The sequence below is a fragment of the Triticum dicoccoides genome, chromosome 6A (assembly GCF_002162155.2).
Source record: "Triticum dicoccoides isolate Atlit2015 ecotype Zavitan chromosome 6A, WEW_v2.0, whole genome shotgun sequence".
Lineage (NCBI taxonomy): Eukaryota > Viridiplantae > Streptophyta > Magnoliopsida > Poales > Poaceae > Triticum > Triticum dicoccoides.
Genome location: NC_041390.1, coordinates 620,044,530 through 620,063,185, shown reverse-complemented (window position 1 = coordinate 620,063,185; position 18,656 = coordinate 620,044,530).

Sequence of the window (18,656 nt, the reverse complement as noted above, 5' to 3'; positions counted from 1 at the left end):
CTCAAGAGAAGAAACCCAAACCTGGACCTAAGCCTGAAACTGAGTGCTTCTACTGCAAGCAGACTGGTCACTGGAAGCGGAACTGCCCCAAGTATTTGGCAGATAAGAAGGATGGCAAGGTGAACAAAGGTATATGTGATATACATGTTATTGATGTGTACCTTACTAATGCTCGCAGTAGAACCTGGGTATTTGATACTGGTTCTGTTGCTAATATTTGCAACTTGAAACAGGGACTACGGATCAAGCGAAGATTGGTTAAGGACGAGGTGACGATGCGCGTGGGAAACGGTTCCAAAGTCGATGTGATCGCAGTCGGCACGCTACCTCTACATCTACCTTCGGGATTAGTATTAGACCTAAATAATTGTTATTTGGTGCCAGCGTTAAGCATGAACATTATATCTGGATCTTGTTTGATGCGAGACAGTTATTCATTTAAATCAGAGAATAATGGTTGTTCTATTTATATGACTAATATCTTTTATGGTCATGCACCCTTGAAGAGTGGTCTATTCTTGTTGAATCTCGATAGTAGTAACACACATATTCATAATGTTGAAGCCAAAAGATGCAGAGTTGATAATGAGAGTGTAACTTATTTGTGGCACTGCCGTTTAGGTCATATCGGTGTAAAACGCATGAAGAAACTCCATACTGATGGACTTTTGGAACCACTTGATTATGAATCACTTGGTACTTGCGAACCGTGCCTCATGGGCAAGATGACTAAAACGCCATTCTCCGGTACTATGGAGAGAGCAACAAATTTGTTGGAAATCATACATACAGATGTATGTGGTCCGATGAATATTGAGGCTCGTGGCGGATATCATTATTTTCTCACCTTCACAGATGATTTAAGCAGATATGGGTATATCTACTTAATGAAACATAAGTCTGAAACATTTGAAAAGTTCAAGGAATTTCAGAGTGAAGTTGAAAATCATCGTAACAAGAAAATAAAGTTTCTCCGATCTGATCGTGGAGGAGAATATTTGAGTTACGAGTTTGGTGTACATTTGAAAAATTGTGGAATAGTTTCGCAACTCACGGCACCCAGAACACCTCAGCGTAATGGTGTGTCCGAACGTCGTAATCGTACTTTACTGGATATGGTGCGATCTATGATGTCTCTTACTCATTTACCGCTATCGTTTTGGGGATACGCTCTAGAGACGGCCGCATTCACGTTAAATAGGGCACCATCAAAATCCGTTGAGACAACGCCTTATGAACTGTGGTTTGGCAAGAAACCAAAGTTGTCGTTTCTGAAAGTTTGGGGCTGCGATGCTTATGTGAAAAAGCTTCAACCTGATAAGCTCGAACCCAAATCGGAGAAATGTGTCTTCATAGGATATCCAAAGGAAACTATTGGATACACCTTCTATCACAGATCCGAAGGCAAGACTTTTGTTGCTAAATTCGGAAACTTTCTGCAGAAGGATTTTTTCTCGAAAGAAGTGAGTGGGAGGAAAGTAGAACTTGACGAGGTAACTGTACCTGCTCCCTTATTGGAAAGTAGTACATCACAGAAAACTGTTTCTATGACACCTACACCAGTTAGTGAGGAAGCTAATGATGATGATCATGAAACTTCAGAACAAGATACTACTGAACCTCGTAGATCAACCAGAGTGAGATCCGCGCCAGAGTGGTACGGTAATCCTGTTCTAGAAATCATGCTGCTAGATCATGATGAACCTACGAACTATGAAGAAGCGATGGTGAGCCCAGATTCCACAAAATGGCTTGAAGCCAGGAAATCTGAGATGGGATCCATGTATGAGAACAAAGTATGGACTTTGGTTGACTTGCCCGATGATCGGCAAGCAATTGAGAATAAATGGATCTTCAAGAAGAAGACTGACGCTGACGGTAATATTACTGTCTACAAAGCTTGACTTGGCGCAAAAGGTTTTCGACAAGTTCAAGGAGTTGACTACGATGAGACCTTCTCACCCGTAGCGATGCTTCAGTCTGTCCGAATCATGTTAGTAATGCACATCACTTAAGCCTTGCAAGCAATGCAACTAATGAGTTAGTTGCGAGATGATGTATTACGGAACGAGTAAAGAGACTTCCCGGTAACGAGATTGAACTAGGTATTGGATACCGACGATTGAATCTCGGGCAAGTAACATACCGATGACAAAGGGAACAACGTATGTTGTTATGCGGTCTGACCGATAAAGATCTTCGTAGAATATGTAGGAGCCAATATGGGCATCCAGGTCCCGCTATTGGTTATTGACCGGAGACGTGTCTCGGTCATGTCTACATTGTTCTCGAACCCGTAGGGTCCGCACGCTTAAGGTTTCGATGATAGTTATATTATGAATTTATACATTTTGATGTACCAAAGGTTGTTCGGAGTCCCAGATGTGATCACGGACATGACGAGGAGTCTCGAAATGGTCGAGACATAAAGATTGATATATTGGAAGCCTATGTTTGGATATCGGAAGTGTTCCGGGTGAAATCGGGATTTTACCGGAGTACCGGGAAGTTACCGGAACCCCCCGGGAGCTATATGGGCCTTAGTGGGCCTTAGTGGAAAAGAGAAGGGGCAGCCCAAGATGGGCCGCGCGCCCCTCCCCTCCCTTGGTCCGAATAGGACAAGGAGAGGGTGCCGGCCCCCCTCTCTCTTTTCCCCACTCTGCGAATCCTATTCCAACTAGGATTGGGGGGGGGGATCCTACTCCTAGAGGGAGTAGGACTCCTCCTGGCGCGCCTCTCCTAGGCCGGCCGCACCTCCCCCTTGATCCTTTATATACGGAGGCAGGGGAACCCCAGACACACAAGTTGATCCACGTGATCTTATTCTTAGCCGTGTGCGGCGCCCCCTGCCACCATAGTCCTCGATAATATTGTAGCGGTGCTTAGGCGAAGCCCTGCGATAGTAGTACATCAAGATCATCACCACGCCGTCGTGCTGACGGAACTCTTCCCCGACACTTTGCTAGATCGGAGTCCAGGGATCGTCATCGAGCTGAACGTGTGCTAAAACTCGGAGGTGCCGTAGTTTCGATGCTTGATCGGTCGGGCCGTGAAGACGTACGACTACATCAACCAAACGCTTCCGTTGTCGATCTACAAGGGTACGTAGATTACACTCTCCCCTCGTTGCTATGCATCACCATGATCTTGCGTGTGCGTAGGAAAATTTTGAAATTACTACGTTACCCAACAGTAGGTATATATAGGAGGAAGAAGTACGTCGATGAAGCACCGAGGGGCCCATAAGGCAGGGGGCGCGCCCTAGGAGGGGGGAGGGGGCGCCCCCCACCCTCGTGACCGCCTCTCTGATGCCTTGGCGTAGGGTCCAAGTCTCCTGGATCACGTTCGGTGAGAAAATCATGTTCCCGAAGGTTTCATTCCGTTTGGACTCCGTTTGATATTCCGTTTCTTCGAAACACTGAAATAGGCAAAAAACAACAATTCTGGGCTGAGCCTCCGGTTAATTGGTTAGTCCCAAAAATAATATAAAAGTGGAAAATAAAGCCAAATATAGTCCAAAACAGTAGATAATATAGCATGGAGCAATCAAAAATTATAGACACGTTGGAGACGTATCAGGCATCCCCAAGCTTAATACCTGCTCGTCCTCTAGTAGGTAAATGATAAAAAGAGAATTTTTGATGCGGAGTGCTACTTGGCATAATTTCAATGCAAATCTTCTTAATTGTGATATGAATATTCAGATTCGGAAGATTCAAGACAAAAGTTTATATTGACATAAAAATAATAATACTTCAAGCATACTAACAAAGCAATTATGTCTTCTCAAAATAACATGGTCAAAGAAAGTTATCCCTACAAAATCATATAGTCTGGCTATGCTCTATCATCACCACACAAAGTATTTAAATCATGCACAACCCCGATGACAAGCCAAGCAATTGTTTCATACTCTAACTTTTTCAAAACTTTTTCAATCTTCACGCAATACATGAGCGTGAGCCATGGATATAGCACTATAGGTGGAATAGAATGGTGGTTGTGGAGAAGACAAAAAAGAGAAGATAGTCTCACATCAACTAGGCGTATCAACGGGCTATGGAGATGCCCATCAATAGATATCAATGTGAGTGGTAGGGATTGCCATGCAACGGATGCACTAGAGCTATAAGTATATGAAAGCTCAAAAAGAAACTAAGTGGGTGTGCATCCAACTTGCTTGCTCATGAAGACCTAGGACAATTTGAGGAAGCCCATCATTGGAATATACAAGCCAAGTTCTATAATGTAAAATTCCCACTAGTGTATGAAAGTGATAACATGAGAGACTCCCTACTATGAAGATCATGGTGCTACTTTGAAGCATAAGTGTGGTAAAAGGATAGTAACATTGTCCCTTCTCTCTTTTTCTCTCATTTTTTTATTTTTATTTGGGCCTTTTCTCTTTTTTATGGCCTCTTTTTATTTGGGCTTCTTTGGCCTCTTTTTTTTTATTTTATTTTTTGTCCGAAGTCTCATCCCGACTTATGGGGGAATCATAGTCTCCATCATTCTTTCCTCACTGGGACAATGCTCTAATAATGATGATCATCACACTTTTATTTTTCTTACAACTCAACAATTACAACTCAATACTTAGAACAAAATATGACTCTATATGAATGCCTCCGGCGGTGTACCGGGATATGCAATATGACAATGATGGAGCGTGCCATAATAAACGGAACGGTGGAAAGTTGCATGGTAATATATCTCGGAATGGCTATGGAAATGCCATAATAGGTAGGTATGGTGGCTGTTTTGAGGAAGGTATTTGGTGGGTGTATGATACCGGCGAAAAGTGCGCGGTATTAGAGAGGCTAGCAAAGGTGGAAGGGTGAGATTGCGTATAATCCATGGACTCAACATTAGTCATAAAGAACTCATATACTTATTGCAAAAATCTAGAATTATCAAAGCAAAGTATTACGCGCATGCTCCTAGGGGGATAGATTGGTAGGAAAAGACCATCGCTCGTCCCCGACCACCACTCATAAGGAAGACAATCAATAAATAAATTATGCTCCGACTTCATCACATAACGGTTCACCATACGTGCATGCTACGAGAATCACAAACTTTAACACAACTATTCTTTAAATTCACAACTACTCAACTAGCATGACTTTAATATTATCACCTCCATATCTCAAAACAATTATCATGTTTCAATCTTTTCTTAGTATTCAACACACTCGAAAGAAAGTTTCACAAATCTTGAATACCAAGCATATTATTATTAAACAAATTACCATGCTATTAAGACTCTCAAAATAATTTAAGTGAAGCATGAGAGATCAATAGTTTCTTTAAAACAAATCCACCACCGTTCTCTAAAAGATCTAAGTGAAGCACATAGAGCAAAATTATAACGCTCAAAAGATATAAGTGAAGCACATAGAGCAAAACTACATAGCTCAAAAGATATAAGTGAAGCACATAGAGTATTCTATCAAATTTTAATTCATGTATGGCTCTCTCAAAAGGTGTGTACTGTTGGGGAACGTAGCATAAATTCAAAATTTTCCTATGTGTCACCAAGATCAATCTATGGAGTCATTTAGCAACGAGGGAGGAGTGGATCTACATACCCTTGTAGATCGCGCGCAGAAGCGTTCAAGAGAACGGGGTTGATGGAGTCATACTCGTCGTGATCCAAATCACCGATGATCCTAGCGCCGAACGGACGGCACCTCCGCGTTCAACACACGTATGGAGCAGCGACGTCTCCTCCTTCTTGATGCAGCAAGGGGGAAGGAGAGGTTGATGGAGATCCAACAGCACGACGGCGTGGTGGAAGTAGTGGGATTCCAACAGGGCTTCGCCAAGCGCTGCGGGAGGAGGGAGATGTGTCATGGGAGGGAGAGGGAGGCGCCAGGGCTTAGGTATGGTTGCCCTCCCTTCCCCCCCCCCCACTATATATAGGGCCAAGGGAGAGGGGGAGGGCGCAGCCTTGCCCCTTCCTCCAAGGAAGGGTGCGGCCAAGGGGGGAGGAGTCCATCCTCCCCAAGGCACCTTGGAGGTGCCTTCCCCCTTTAGGACTCTCCCCTCCTCTTGTCCCTTTGGCGCATGGGCCTCTAGGGGCTGGTGCCCTTGGCCCATGTAGGCCAAGGCGCACCCCTACAGCCCATGTGTCCCCCCGGGGCAGGTGGCCCCACCCGGTGGACCCCCGGGACCCTTCCGGTGGTCCCGGTACAATACCGATGACCCCGAAACTTGTCCCGATGCCCGAAATAGCACTTCCTATATATAATTCTTTACCTCCGGACCATTCCGGAACTCCTCGTGACGTCCGGGATCTCATCCGGGACTCCGAAAAACTTTTGGGTTACCGCATACTAATATCTCTATAACCCTAGCGTCACCGAACCTTAAGTGTGTAGACCCTACGGGTTCGGGAGACATGCAGACATGACCGAGATGACTCTCCGGTCAATAACCAACAGCGGGATCTGGATACCCATGTTGGCTCCCACATGTTCCACGATGATCTCATCGGATGAACCACGATGTCAAGGACTTAATCAATCCCGTATACAATTCCCTTTGTCTAGCGGTATTGTACTTGCCCGAGATTCGATCGTCAGTATCCCTATACCTTGTTCAATCTCGTTACCGGCAAGTCTCTTTACTCGTTCCGTAACACATCATCCCGTGATCAACTCCTTGATCACATTGTGCACATTATGATGATGTCCTACCGAGTGGGCCCAGAGATACCTCTCCGCTTACACGGAGTGACAAATCCTAGTCTCGATTCGTGCCAACCCAACAGACACTTTCGGAGATACCCGTAGTGCACCTTTATAGTCACCCAGTTACGTTGTGACGTTTGGCACACCCAAAGCACTCCTACGGTATCCGGGAGTTGCACAATCTCATGGTCTAAGGAAATGATACTTGACATTAGAAAAGCTTTAGCATACGAACTACACGATCTAGTGCTATGCTTAGGATTGGGTCTTGTCCATCACATCATTCTCCTAATGATGTGATCCCGTTATCAATGACATCCAATGTCCATGGTCAGGAAACCGTAACCATCTATTGATCAACGAGCTAGTCAACTAGAGGCTTACTAGGGACATGGTGTTGTCTATGTATCCACACATGTATCTGAGTTTCCTATCAATACAATTATAGCATGGATAATAAACGATTATCATGAACAAGGAAATATAATAATAATCAATTTATTATTGCCTCTAGGGCATATTTCCAACAGTCTCCCACTTGCACTAGAGTCAATAATCTAGTTCACATCGATATGTGATTAACACTCAAGGTCACATCCCCATGTGACTAACACCCAAAGAGTTTACTAGAGTCAATAATCTAGTTCACATTTACCATGTGATTAACACTCGATGAGTTCTGGGTTTGATCATGTTATGCTTGTGAGAGAGGTTATAGTCAACGGGTCTGAACCTTTCAGATCCGTGTGTGCTTTACAAATCTCTATGTCATCTCCTAGATGCAGCTACCACGTTCTATTTGGAGCTATTCCAAATAACTGTTCTACTATACGAATCCAGTTTACTACTCAGAATAGTCTGGATTAGTGTCAAAGTTTGCATCGGCGTAACCCTTTACGACGAACTCTTTTACCACCTCCATAATCGAGAAAATTCCTTAGTCCACTAGTTACTAAGGATAACTTTGACCGCTGTCCTGTGATCCATTCTTGGATCACTCTTGTACCCCTTGACTGACTCATGGCAAGGCACACTTCAGGTGCGGTACACAACATAGCATACTGTAGAGCCTACGTCTTAAGCGTAGGGGACGACCTTCGTCCTTTCTCTCTATTCTGCCATGGTCGAGCTTTAAGTCTTAACTTCATACCTTACAACTCAGGCAAGAACTCCTTCTTTGACTGATCCATCTTGAACACCTTCAAGATCATGTCAAGGTATGTGCTCATTTGAAAGTTCCATTAAGCGTTTTGATCTATCCTTATAGATCTTGATGCTCAATGCTCAAGCAGCTTAATCCAGGCTTTCCATTGAAAACACTTTCCAAATAACCCTATATGCTTTCCAGAAATTCTATGTCATTTTTGATCAACAATATGTCAACAACATATATTTATCAGAAATTCTATAGTGCTCCCACTCACTTCTTTGGAAATACAAGTTTCTCATAAACTTTGTATAAACCCAAAATCTTTGATCATCATCAAAGCATACATTCCAACTCCGAGATGCTTACTCCAGTCCCTAGAAGGATTGCTGGAGCTTTGCATACTTATTAGCATCTTTCAGGATTGACAAAACCTTCCGGTTGTATCACATACAACCTTTCCTCAAGAAAATCATCGAGGAAACAATGTTTTGACATCCTATCTGCAAGATTTCATAAATAATGCAGTAATCGCTAATATAATTCCAACAGACTCTTAGCATCGCTACGAGTGAGAAAGTCTCACCGTAGTCAATTCCTTGAACTTGTCGGAAAACATCTTAACGACAAGTCGAGCTTTCTTAATGGTGATACTTACCATCATTGTCCGTCTTCCTTTTAAAATCCATCTGTACTCAACAGCCTTACGACCATCAAGCTGTTCCGCCAAAGTCTACACTTTGTTTTCATACATGGATCCTCTCTCGGATTTTATGGCCTCGAGCCATTTATTGGAATCCGGGCCCACCATCGCTTCTCCATGGCTCGTAGGTTCATTGTTGTCTAGCAACATGACTTCCAAGACAGGATTACGTACCACTCTGAAGTAGTACGCATCCTTGTCATCCTACGAGGTTTGGGAGTGACTTGATCTGAAGTCTCATGATCAATATCATAAGCTTCCACTTCAATTGGTGTAGGTGCCACAGGAACAACTCTTTGTGCCCTGCTATACACTAGTTGAAGTGACGGTTCAATAACCTCATCAAGTCTCCACCATCCTCCCACTCAACTCCTTCGGGAGAAACTTTTTCTCGAGAAAGGACCCGATTCTAGAAACAATCCCTTATTGCTTCAGGATCTGAGACAGGAGGTATACCCAACTGTTTTGGGTGTCCTATGAAGATGCATTTATCCGCTTTGGGTTCGAGCTTATCAGCCTGAAACTTTTTCACATAAGCGTCGCAGCCCCAAACTTTTAAGAAATGACAGCTTAGGTTTCTCTAAACCATAGTTCATACGGTGTCATCTCATCGAAATTACGTGGTGCCCTATTTAAAGTGTATGTGGTTGTCTCTAATGCCTAACCCATAAAACTATTGTGGTAATTCAATGAGAGACATCATGGTATGCATCATATCCAATAGGGTGAAGTTATGATGTTTGGACACACCGTCACACTATGGTGTTCCAGGCTGTATCAGTTGTGAAACAATTTCCACAATGTCTTAATTCTATGCCAAACTCGTAATTTAGATACTCATCTCTATGATCATATCATAGATCTTTTATCCTCTTGTCACGACGATCTTTCAACTTCACCCTGAAATTACTTGAACCTTTCAATAATTCATACTCGTGATTTATCAAGTAAATATACTCAACATCTACTCAAATCATCTGTGAAGTAAGAACATAACGATATCCACTACACGCCTCAGCACTCATTGGACTGCACACATCAAAATGTATTACTTCCAGCAAGTGGCTTTCTGGTTCCATTTTACTGAAATTGAGGCTTTCAGTCATCTTGCCCATGTGGTATGATTTGCATGTCTCAAGTGATTCAAAATCAAGTGAGTTCAAACGGTCCATCTGCATGGAGTTTCTTCATGCGTATACACCAATAGACATGGTTTGCATGTCTCAAACTTTTCAAAAACGAGTGAGTCCAAAGATCCATCAACATGGAGCTTCTTCATGCGTTTTATACCGATATGACTTACGTGGCAGTGCCACAAGTAGGTGGTACTATCATTACTATCTTTTGGCATGAACATGTGTATCACTACGATCGAGATTCAATAAACCATTCATTTTAGGTGTAAGACCATTGAAGGTATTATTCAAATAAACAGAGTAACCATTATTCTCCTTAAATGAATAACCGTATTGCGATAGACATAATCCAATCATGTCTATGCTCAACGCAAACACCAATCTCGATGGTAGAGGGAGCGTACGATATTTGATCAACCTTGGAAATACTTCCAACACATATCGTCAGCTCACCTTTAGCTAGTCTCCATTTATTCCGTAGCTTTTATTTTGAGTTACTAACACTTAGCAACCGAACCGGTATCTAATACCTTGGTGCTACTAGGAGTACTAGTAAAGTACACATTAGCATAATGTATATCCAATATACTTCTATCGATAGCCTTCTCATCTACCAAGTATCTAGGGTAATTCTGCTCCAGTGGCTGTTCCCCTTATTACAGAAGCACTCAGTCTTGGGTTTGGGTTCAACCTTGGGTTTCTTCACTAGAGCAGCAGCTGAATTGCCGTTTCATGAAGTATCCCTTTGTTCCCTTGCCCTTCTTGAAACTAGTGGTTTCACCAACCATCAACAATTGATGCTCCTTCTTGATTTCTACTTTCGCGGTGTCAAACATCGCGAATATCTCAAGGATCATCATATATGTCCCTGATATATCATAGTTCATCACGAAGCTCTAGCAGCTTGGTGGTAATGACTTCGGAGAACCATCACTATTTCATCTGGAAGATCAACTCCCACTCGATTCAAGCGATTGTTGTACTCAGACAATCTGAGCACAAGCACAACAATTGAGCTTTTCTCCTTAATTTGCAGGCTAAGAAAATCGTCGGAGGTCTTATACCTCTTGACATGGGCACGAGCCTGAAATCCCAATTTGAGCCCTCGAAGCATCTCATATGTTTTGCGACGTTTCAAAACCGTCTTTGGTGCCTCAACTCTAAACCGTTTAACTGAACTATCACGTAGTTATCAAAATGTGTATGTTAGATGTTCGCAACATCCACAGACGATGTTCGAGGTTCAGCATACTGAGCGGTGCATTAAGGACATAAGCCTTCTATGAAGCAAATGAGGACAATCCTCAGTTTACGGACCTAGTCCGCAAAATTGCTACTATCAACTTTCAACTAAATTTTTCTCTAGGAACATAACTAAAGCGCGAGCTACGACATAATTTGCGAAGACCTTTTGACTATGTTCAGGATAAACAAGTTCATCTTATGAACTCCCACTCAGATAGACATCCCTCTAGTCATCTAAGTGATTACATGATCTGAGTCAACTAGGCCGTGTCCGATCATCACGTGAGATGGACTAGTAATCATCGGTGAACATCTTCATGTTGATCGTATCTACCATACGACTCATGCTCGACCTTTCGGTCTTCTGTGTTCCGAGGCCATGTCTATGCACATGCTAGGCTCGTCAAGTTAACCCTAAGTGTTTTGCATGTGTAAAACTGTCTTACACCCGTTGTATGTGAACGTAAGGATCTATCACACCCGATCATCACGTGGTGCTTTGAAACGACGAACTTTAGCAAAGGTGCACAGTTAGGGGAGAACACATTCTTGAAATTGTAATGAGGGATCATCTTATTTACTACTGTCGTTCTAAGCAAATAAGATGTATAAACATGATAAACATCACATGCAATCAAATAATAGTGACATGATATGGCCAATATCATATAGCTCCTTTGATCTCCATCTTGGGGCTCCATGATCATCTTGTCACCGGCATGACACCATGATCTCCATCATCATGATCTCCATCATCGTGTCTTCTTGAAGTTGTCTCGTCATCTATTACTTCTACTACTATGGCTAACGGTTAGCAATAAAGTAAAGTAATTACATGACGTTTAAGTTGACACACAGGTCATAAATAAATAAAGGCAACTCCTATGGCTCCTGCCGGTTGTCATACTCATCAACATGCAAGTCGTGATTCCTATTACAAGAACATGATCAATCTCATACATCACATATATCATTCATCACATCCTTTGGCCATATCACATCACATAGCATACCCTGCAAAAACAAGTTAGACGTCCTCTAATTGTTGTTTGCATGTTTTACGTGGCTGCTATGGGTTTCTAGCAAGAACGTTTCTTACCTACGCAAAAACCACAACGTGATATGCCAATTTCTATTTACCCTTCATAAGGACCCTTTTCATCGAATCCGATCCGACTAAAGTGGGAGAGACAGACACCCGCTAGCCACCGTATGCAACTAGTGCATGTAAGTCGGTGGAATCAGTCTCACGTAAGAGTACGTGTAAGGTCGGTCCGGGCCGCTTCATCCCACGATGCCGCCGAATCAAGATAAGACTAGTAACGGCAAGCATATTGAACAAAATCAACGCCCACAACTACTTTGTGTTCTACTCGTGCATAGAAACTACGCATAGACCTAGCTCATGATGCCACTGTTGGGGAACGTAGCATAAATTCAAAATTTTCCTACGTGTCACCAAGATCAATCTATGGATTCATCTAGCAATGAGGAAGGAGTGGATCTACATACCCTTGTAGATCGCGCGTGGAAGCGTTCAAGAGAACGGGGTTGATGGAGTCGTACTCGTCGTGATCCAAATCACCGATGATCCTAGCGCCGAACGGACGGCACCTCCGCGTTCAACACACGTACGGAGCAACGACGTCTCCTCCTTGATCCAGCAAGGGGGAAGGAGAGGTTGATGGAGATCCAACAGCACGACGGCATGGTGGAAGTAGCGGGATTCCAACAGGGCTTCGCCAAGCGCTGCGGGAGGAGGGAGATGTGTCATGGGAGGGAGAGGGAGGCGCCAGGGCTTAGGTATGGTTGCCCTCCCTTCCCCCCCACTATATATAGGGCCAAGGGAGAGGGGGAGGGCGCAGCCTTGCCCCTTCCTCCAAGGAAGGGTGCGGCCAAGGGGGGAGGAGTCCATCCTCCCCAAGGCACCTCGGAGGTGCCTTCCCCCTTTAGGACTCTCCCCTCCTCTTGTCCCTTTGGCGCATGGGCCTCTAGGGGCTGGTGCCCTTGGCCCATGTACGCAAAGGCGCACCCCCTACAACCCATGTGGCCCCCCGGGGTAGGTAGCCCCACCCGGTGGACCCCCGGGACCCTTCCGGTGGTCCCGGTACAATACCGATGACCCCGAAACTTGTCCCGATGCCCGAAATAGCACTTCCTATATATAATTCTTTACCTCCGGACCATTCCGGAACTCCTCGTGACGTCCAGGATCTCATCCGGGACTCCGAACAACTTTCGGGTTACCACATACTAATATCTCTATAACCCTAGCGTCACCGAACCTTAAGTGTGTAGACCCTACGGGTTCGGGAGACATGCAGACATGACCGAGACGACTCTCCGGTCAATAACCAACAGCGGGATCTGGATACCCATGTTGGCTCCCACATGTTCCACGATGATCTCATCGGATGAACCACGATGTCAAGGACTTAATCAATCCCGTATACAATTCCCTTTGTCTAGCGGTATTGTACTTGCCCGAGATTCGATCGTCGGTATCCCTATATCTTGTTCAATCTCGTTACCGGCAAGTCTCTTTACTCGTTCCGTAACACATCATCCCGTGATAAACTCCTTGATCACATTGTGCACATTATGATGATGTCCTACCGAGTGGGCCCAGAGATACCTCTCCGCTTACACGGAGTGACAAATCGCAGTCTCAATTCGTGCCAACCCAACAGACACTTTCGGAGATACCCGTAGTGCACCTTTATAGTCACCCAGTTACGTTGTGACGTTTGGCACACCCAAAGCACTCCTACGGTATCCGGGAGTTGCACAATCTCATGGTCTAAGGAAATGATACTTGACATTAGAAAAGCTTTAGCATACGAACTACACGATCTAGTGCTATGCTTAGGATTGGGTCTTGTCCATCACATCATTCTCCTAATGATGTGATCCCGTTATCAATGACATCCAATGTCCATGGTCAGGAAACCGTAACCATCTATTGATCAACGAGCTAGTCAACTAGAGGCTTACTAGGGACATGGTGTTGTCTATGTATCCACACATGTATCTGAGTTTCCTATCAATACAATTATAGCATGGATAATAAACGATTATCATGAACAAGGAAATATAATAATAATCAATTTATTATTGCCTCTAGGGCATATTTCCAACATGTACAGCAAGGATGATTGTGGCATACTAAGACACAAAGACACAAATAATACAAGACGCTCCAAGCAAAACACATATCATGTTGGTGAATAAAAATATAGCTACAAGTAAATTACCGATGGAAGTGGACGAAAGAGGGGATGCCTTCCGGGGCATCCCCAAGCTTTGACTTTTTGGTGTCCTTGTATTATCTTGGGGGTGCCATGGGCATCCCCAAGCTTAGGCTCTTGCCACTCCTTGTTCCGTAATCCATCAAAAGAATTCACCCAAAACTTGAAAACTTCACAACACAAAACTTAAAATAGAAAAGTCGTGAGCTCCGTTAGCGAAAGAAAACAAAAGACCACTTTAAGGTACTGTAATGAACTCATTCTTTATTTATATTGGTGTTAAACCTACTGTATTCCAACTTCTTTATGGATTATAAACTATTTTACTAACCATAGATTCATCAAAATAAGCAAACAACACACGAAAAACAGAATCTGTCAAAAACAGAACAGTCTGTAGTAATCTGTAGCTAGAGCAAGATCTGGAACCCCAAAAATTCTAAAATAAATTTCTGGACGTGAGGAATTTATCTATTAATCATCTTCAAAAATAATTAACTAAATAGCACTCTTCAAATAAAAATGACAGCAGTTCTCGTGAGCGCTAAAGTTTCTGTTTTTTTACAGCAAGTTCAACAAGACTTTCCCCAAGTCTTCCCAACGGTTCTACTTGGCACAAACACTAATTAAACACAAAAAACACAACCAAAACAGAGGCTAAATAATTTATTTATTACTAAACAGGATCAAAAAGCAAGGAATAAAAATAAAATTGGGTTGCCTCCCAACAAGCGCTATCGTTTAACGCCCCTAGCTAGGCGTAAAAGAGAGGATAGATCTAGGTATTGCCATCTTTGGTAGGCAATCCATAAGTGGCTCTCATGATAGTTTCATATGGCAATTTTATTTTCTTTCTTGGAAAGTGTTCCATGCCCTTTTTTAATGGAAATTGAAATCTAATATTCCCTTCCTTCATATCAATAATCGCACCAACCGTTCTAAGGAAAGGTCTACCAAGAATAATAGGACAAGAAGGGTTGCAATCTATATCAAGAACAATGAAATCTATGGGCACATAATTTCTATTTGCAACAATAAGAACATCATTAATCCTTCCCATAGGTTTCTTAATAGTGGAATTCGCAAGATGCAAGTTTAGAGAGCAATCATCAAAATTGCGGAAATCTAGCAAATCACACAAAGTCTTGGGAATAGTAGAGACACTAGCACCCAAATCACACAAAGCATAAAACTCGTGATCTTTAATTTTAATTTTAATAGTTGGTTCCCACTCATCATAGAGTTTTTTAGGGATAGAAACTTTCAACTCAAGTTTTTCTTTATAAGATTGCATCAAGGCATCAACAATATGTTCGGTGAAGGCTTTATGTTGACTATAAGCATGTGGAGAATTTAGCACGGATTGCAACAAGGAAATACAATCAATTAAAGAACAACTTTCATAATTAAATTCCTTGAAATCCAATATAGTGGGTTTAGCAACATCTAGATTTTTATTTCTTTCAATCCCACTTTCATCAATTTCATCATAAAGATCTAAATACTCCGAATTTTTAGAACACATTCTAGGTAAAGGAAGATCATATTCAGTTTCATCAAGATTCATATTACAAAACAAAGATTTAATAGGTGACACATTAATAACTTTTAGATCTTCATCTTGATTTTCATAGGAATTCGGTTTAGCGGCCATCTTATTGACTAAGGTGGCTTGCATATCCGAAATTTCAGTAATCATCTTTTCTAGACGAGCAATTTGGGATCTTATACCATCAAATTCATTAGACATATCGTCAAGCTCTTTATTCATATAACTCATAAAACTTTTTTATTCCTTAAGCTCGTTTCTAAAGAAATTATTATGCTCAAATTGCAAAACCATAAACTTCCTAATGTTGGTTTCGATCTCCTCTAACCTTTTAAAGTGAAGATCACCAAATCTCGGTTGAGCCATCGCGACAAACAAGAAAACTAGCACACGAGCAGACAAGAGCAAGCGGGTAAAAAGAGGCAAATAGAGAGGGAGGATAGAGAGAGAGAGAGGGAGAATAAAATGGTAAGGGTGAAGTGGGGGAGAGGAAAACGAGAGGCTAATGGCAAATAATGTAATGCGAGAGATAGGGATTGTGATGGGTACTTGGTATGTTGACTTTTTGTGTAGACTCCCCGGCAACAGCGCCAGAAATTCTTCTTGCTACCTCTTGAGCTTGCGTTGGTTTTCTCCGAAGAGGAAGGGGTGATGCAGCAAAGTAGCGTAAGTATTTCCCTCAGTTTTTGAGAACCAAGGTATCAATCGAGTAGGAGGCCACACTCAAGTCCCTCGTACCTGCACAAAAGGATAGCTACTCGCAACCAACGTGATTAGGGGTTGTCAATCCCTTCACGGTCACTTACGAGAGTGAGATCTAATAGATATAATATTTTTGGTATTTTTGGTATAAAGATGCAAAGTAAAAAGTAAAGGCAAAGTAAAAAAATCAAAGCAAGATTAAAGTGATGGAGATTGATATGATGAGAATAGACCCGGGGGCCATAGGTTTCACTAGTGGCTTCTCTCAAGAGCATAAGTATTCTATGGTGGGTGAACAAATTATTGTTGAGCAATTGACAGAATTGAGCATAGTTATGAGAATATCTAGGCATGATCATGTATATAGGCATCACGTCCGTGACAAGTAGACCAAAACGATTCTGCATCTACTACTATTACTCCACTCATCGACCGCTATCCAGCATGCATCTAGAGTATTAAGTTAAAAATAGAGTGACGCCTTAAGCAAGATGACATGATGTAGAGAGATAAATTCATGCAATATGAAATAAACCCCATCTTGTTATCCTCGATGGCAACGATGCAATACGTGCCTTGCTGCCCCTTCTTTCACTGGGAAAGGACACCGCAAGATCGAACCCAAAGCTAAGCACTTCTCCCATGGCAAGAACTACCAATCTAGTTGGCCAAACCAAACGGATAATTCGAAGAGACTTGCAAAGATAACCAATCATACATAAAAGAATTCAGCGAAGATTCAAATATTATTCATAGATAGACTTGATCATAAACCCACAATTCATCGGTCTCAACAAACACACCGCAAAAAGAAGATTACATCGAATAGATCTCCACAAGAGAGGGGGAGAACCTTGTATTGAGATCCAAAAAGAGAGAAGAAGCCATCTAGCTACTAACTATGGACCCGAAGGTCTGAGGTAAACTACTCACACTTCATCGGAGAGGCTATGATGATGTAGAAGCCCTTCGTGATAACGGCCCTCTCCGGCGGAGCTCCGGAACAGGCCCCAAGATGGGATCTCGTGGATACAGAAAGTTGCGGCGATGGAATTAGGTTTTTGGCTCCGTTTTTGATTGTTTGGGGGTACATAGGTATATATAGGAGGAAGAAGTACGTCGATGAAGCACCGAGGGGCCCATAAGGCAGGGGGCGCGCCCTAGGAGGGGGGAGGGGGCGCCCCCCACCCTCGTGACCGCCTCTTTGATGCCTTGACGTAGGGTCCAAGTCTCCTGTATCACGTTCGGTGAGAAAATCACGTTCCCGAAGGTTTCATTCCGTTTGGACTCCGTTTGATATTCCGTTTCTTCGAAACACTGAAATAGGCAAAAAACAGCAATTCTGGGCTGGGCCTCCGGTTAATAGGTTAGTTCCAAAAATAATATAAAAGTGGAAAATAAAGCCCAATATAGTCAAAATAGTAGATAATATAGCATGGAGCAATCAAAAAATATAGATACGTTGGAGACGTATCAGTGACCCACTTCTGTCAGGCATCGCGGTAGATCTCAGCATCGGATGTTCATTATTTAATCTTAGAGGGAGAACATGGGATCACCATCGATTCCGGGCATGATAAGTGTGCTGGAGGAACAAGGGATGTGTCACCTTGATGCCGGCGATCAAAGAGGCGACAATGACCACGAGGGGTGCCTGAACAGAGACTGGAGGGAACAAACTTAGTTTTTTTTTCTTTGAAAAGAAATCTAGTTAATCCGCGGCTGGCGGCTAGTGCAGCGGCGGACAGCAACGTGACTGCTAAGAGCATCTCCAGCCGCGTCCCCAACAGGCCCCCTGCGCACTTTTTCGGCGCCGACGTCGAAAAAATGGCCCAGTCGCGACCCCAGGAGCCTGTTTTCCGTCGGATTGGGCCGAAATTGATGCCGACGTACCCAACTCGAACCTGGCGCGCTGGGGGTCGCCTGGGGGCGCCGGATGGACCGTTTTTGGCGTGAACTGTGATGGGCCCACCCTGTCAGCGACGCGCCACTTCGTCGTCCACATCGTCACTTCCCGCGGGAATCAATGCCAACTGACGCGCTGCCGCGCCGTCGCCTCCATTGATGCCGCGCCTGCCGTGATGCAACACGCCGGTCAGCATGCCCATTGATGCCGCGCAGTGAAGCATCGCGTCGCCCAGCGCCACGGCCACCCGCCACGCGTCTTCTGGCATGCGCCTCCGCCACCCTTGCTCCGGCTATGAAAGCCGTACTCCTCGCCGATGAACGCC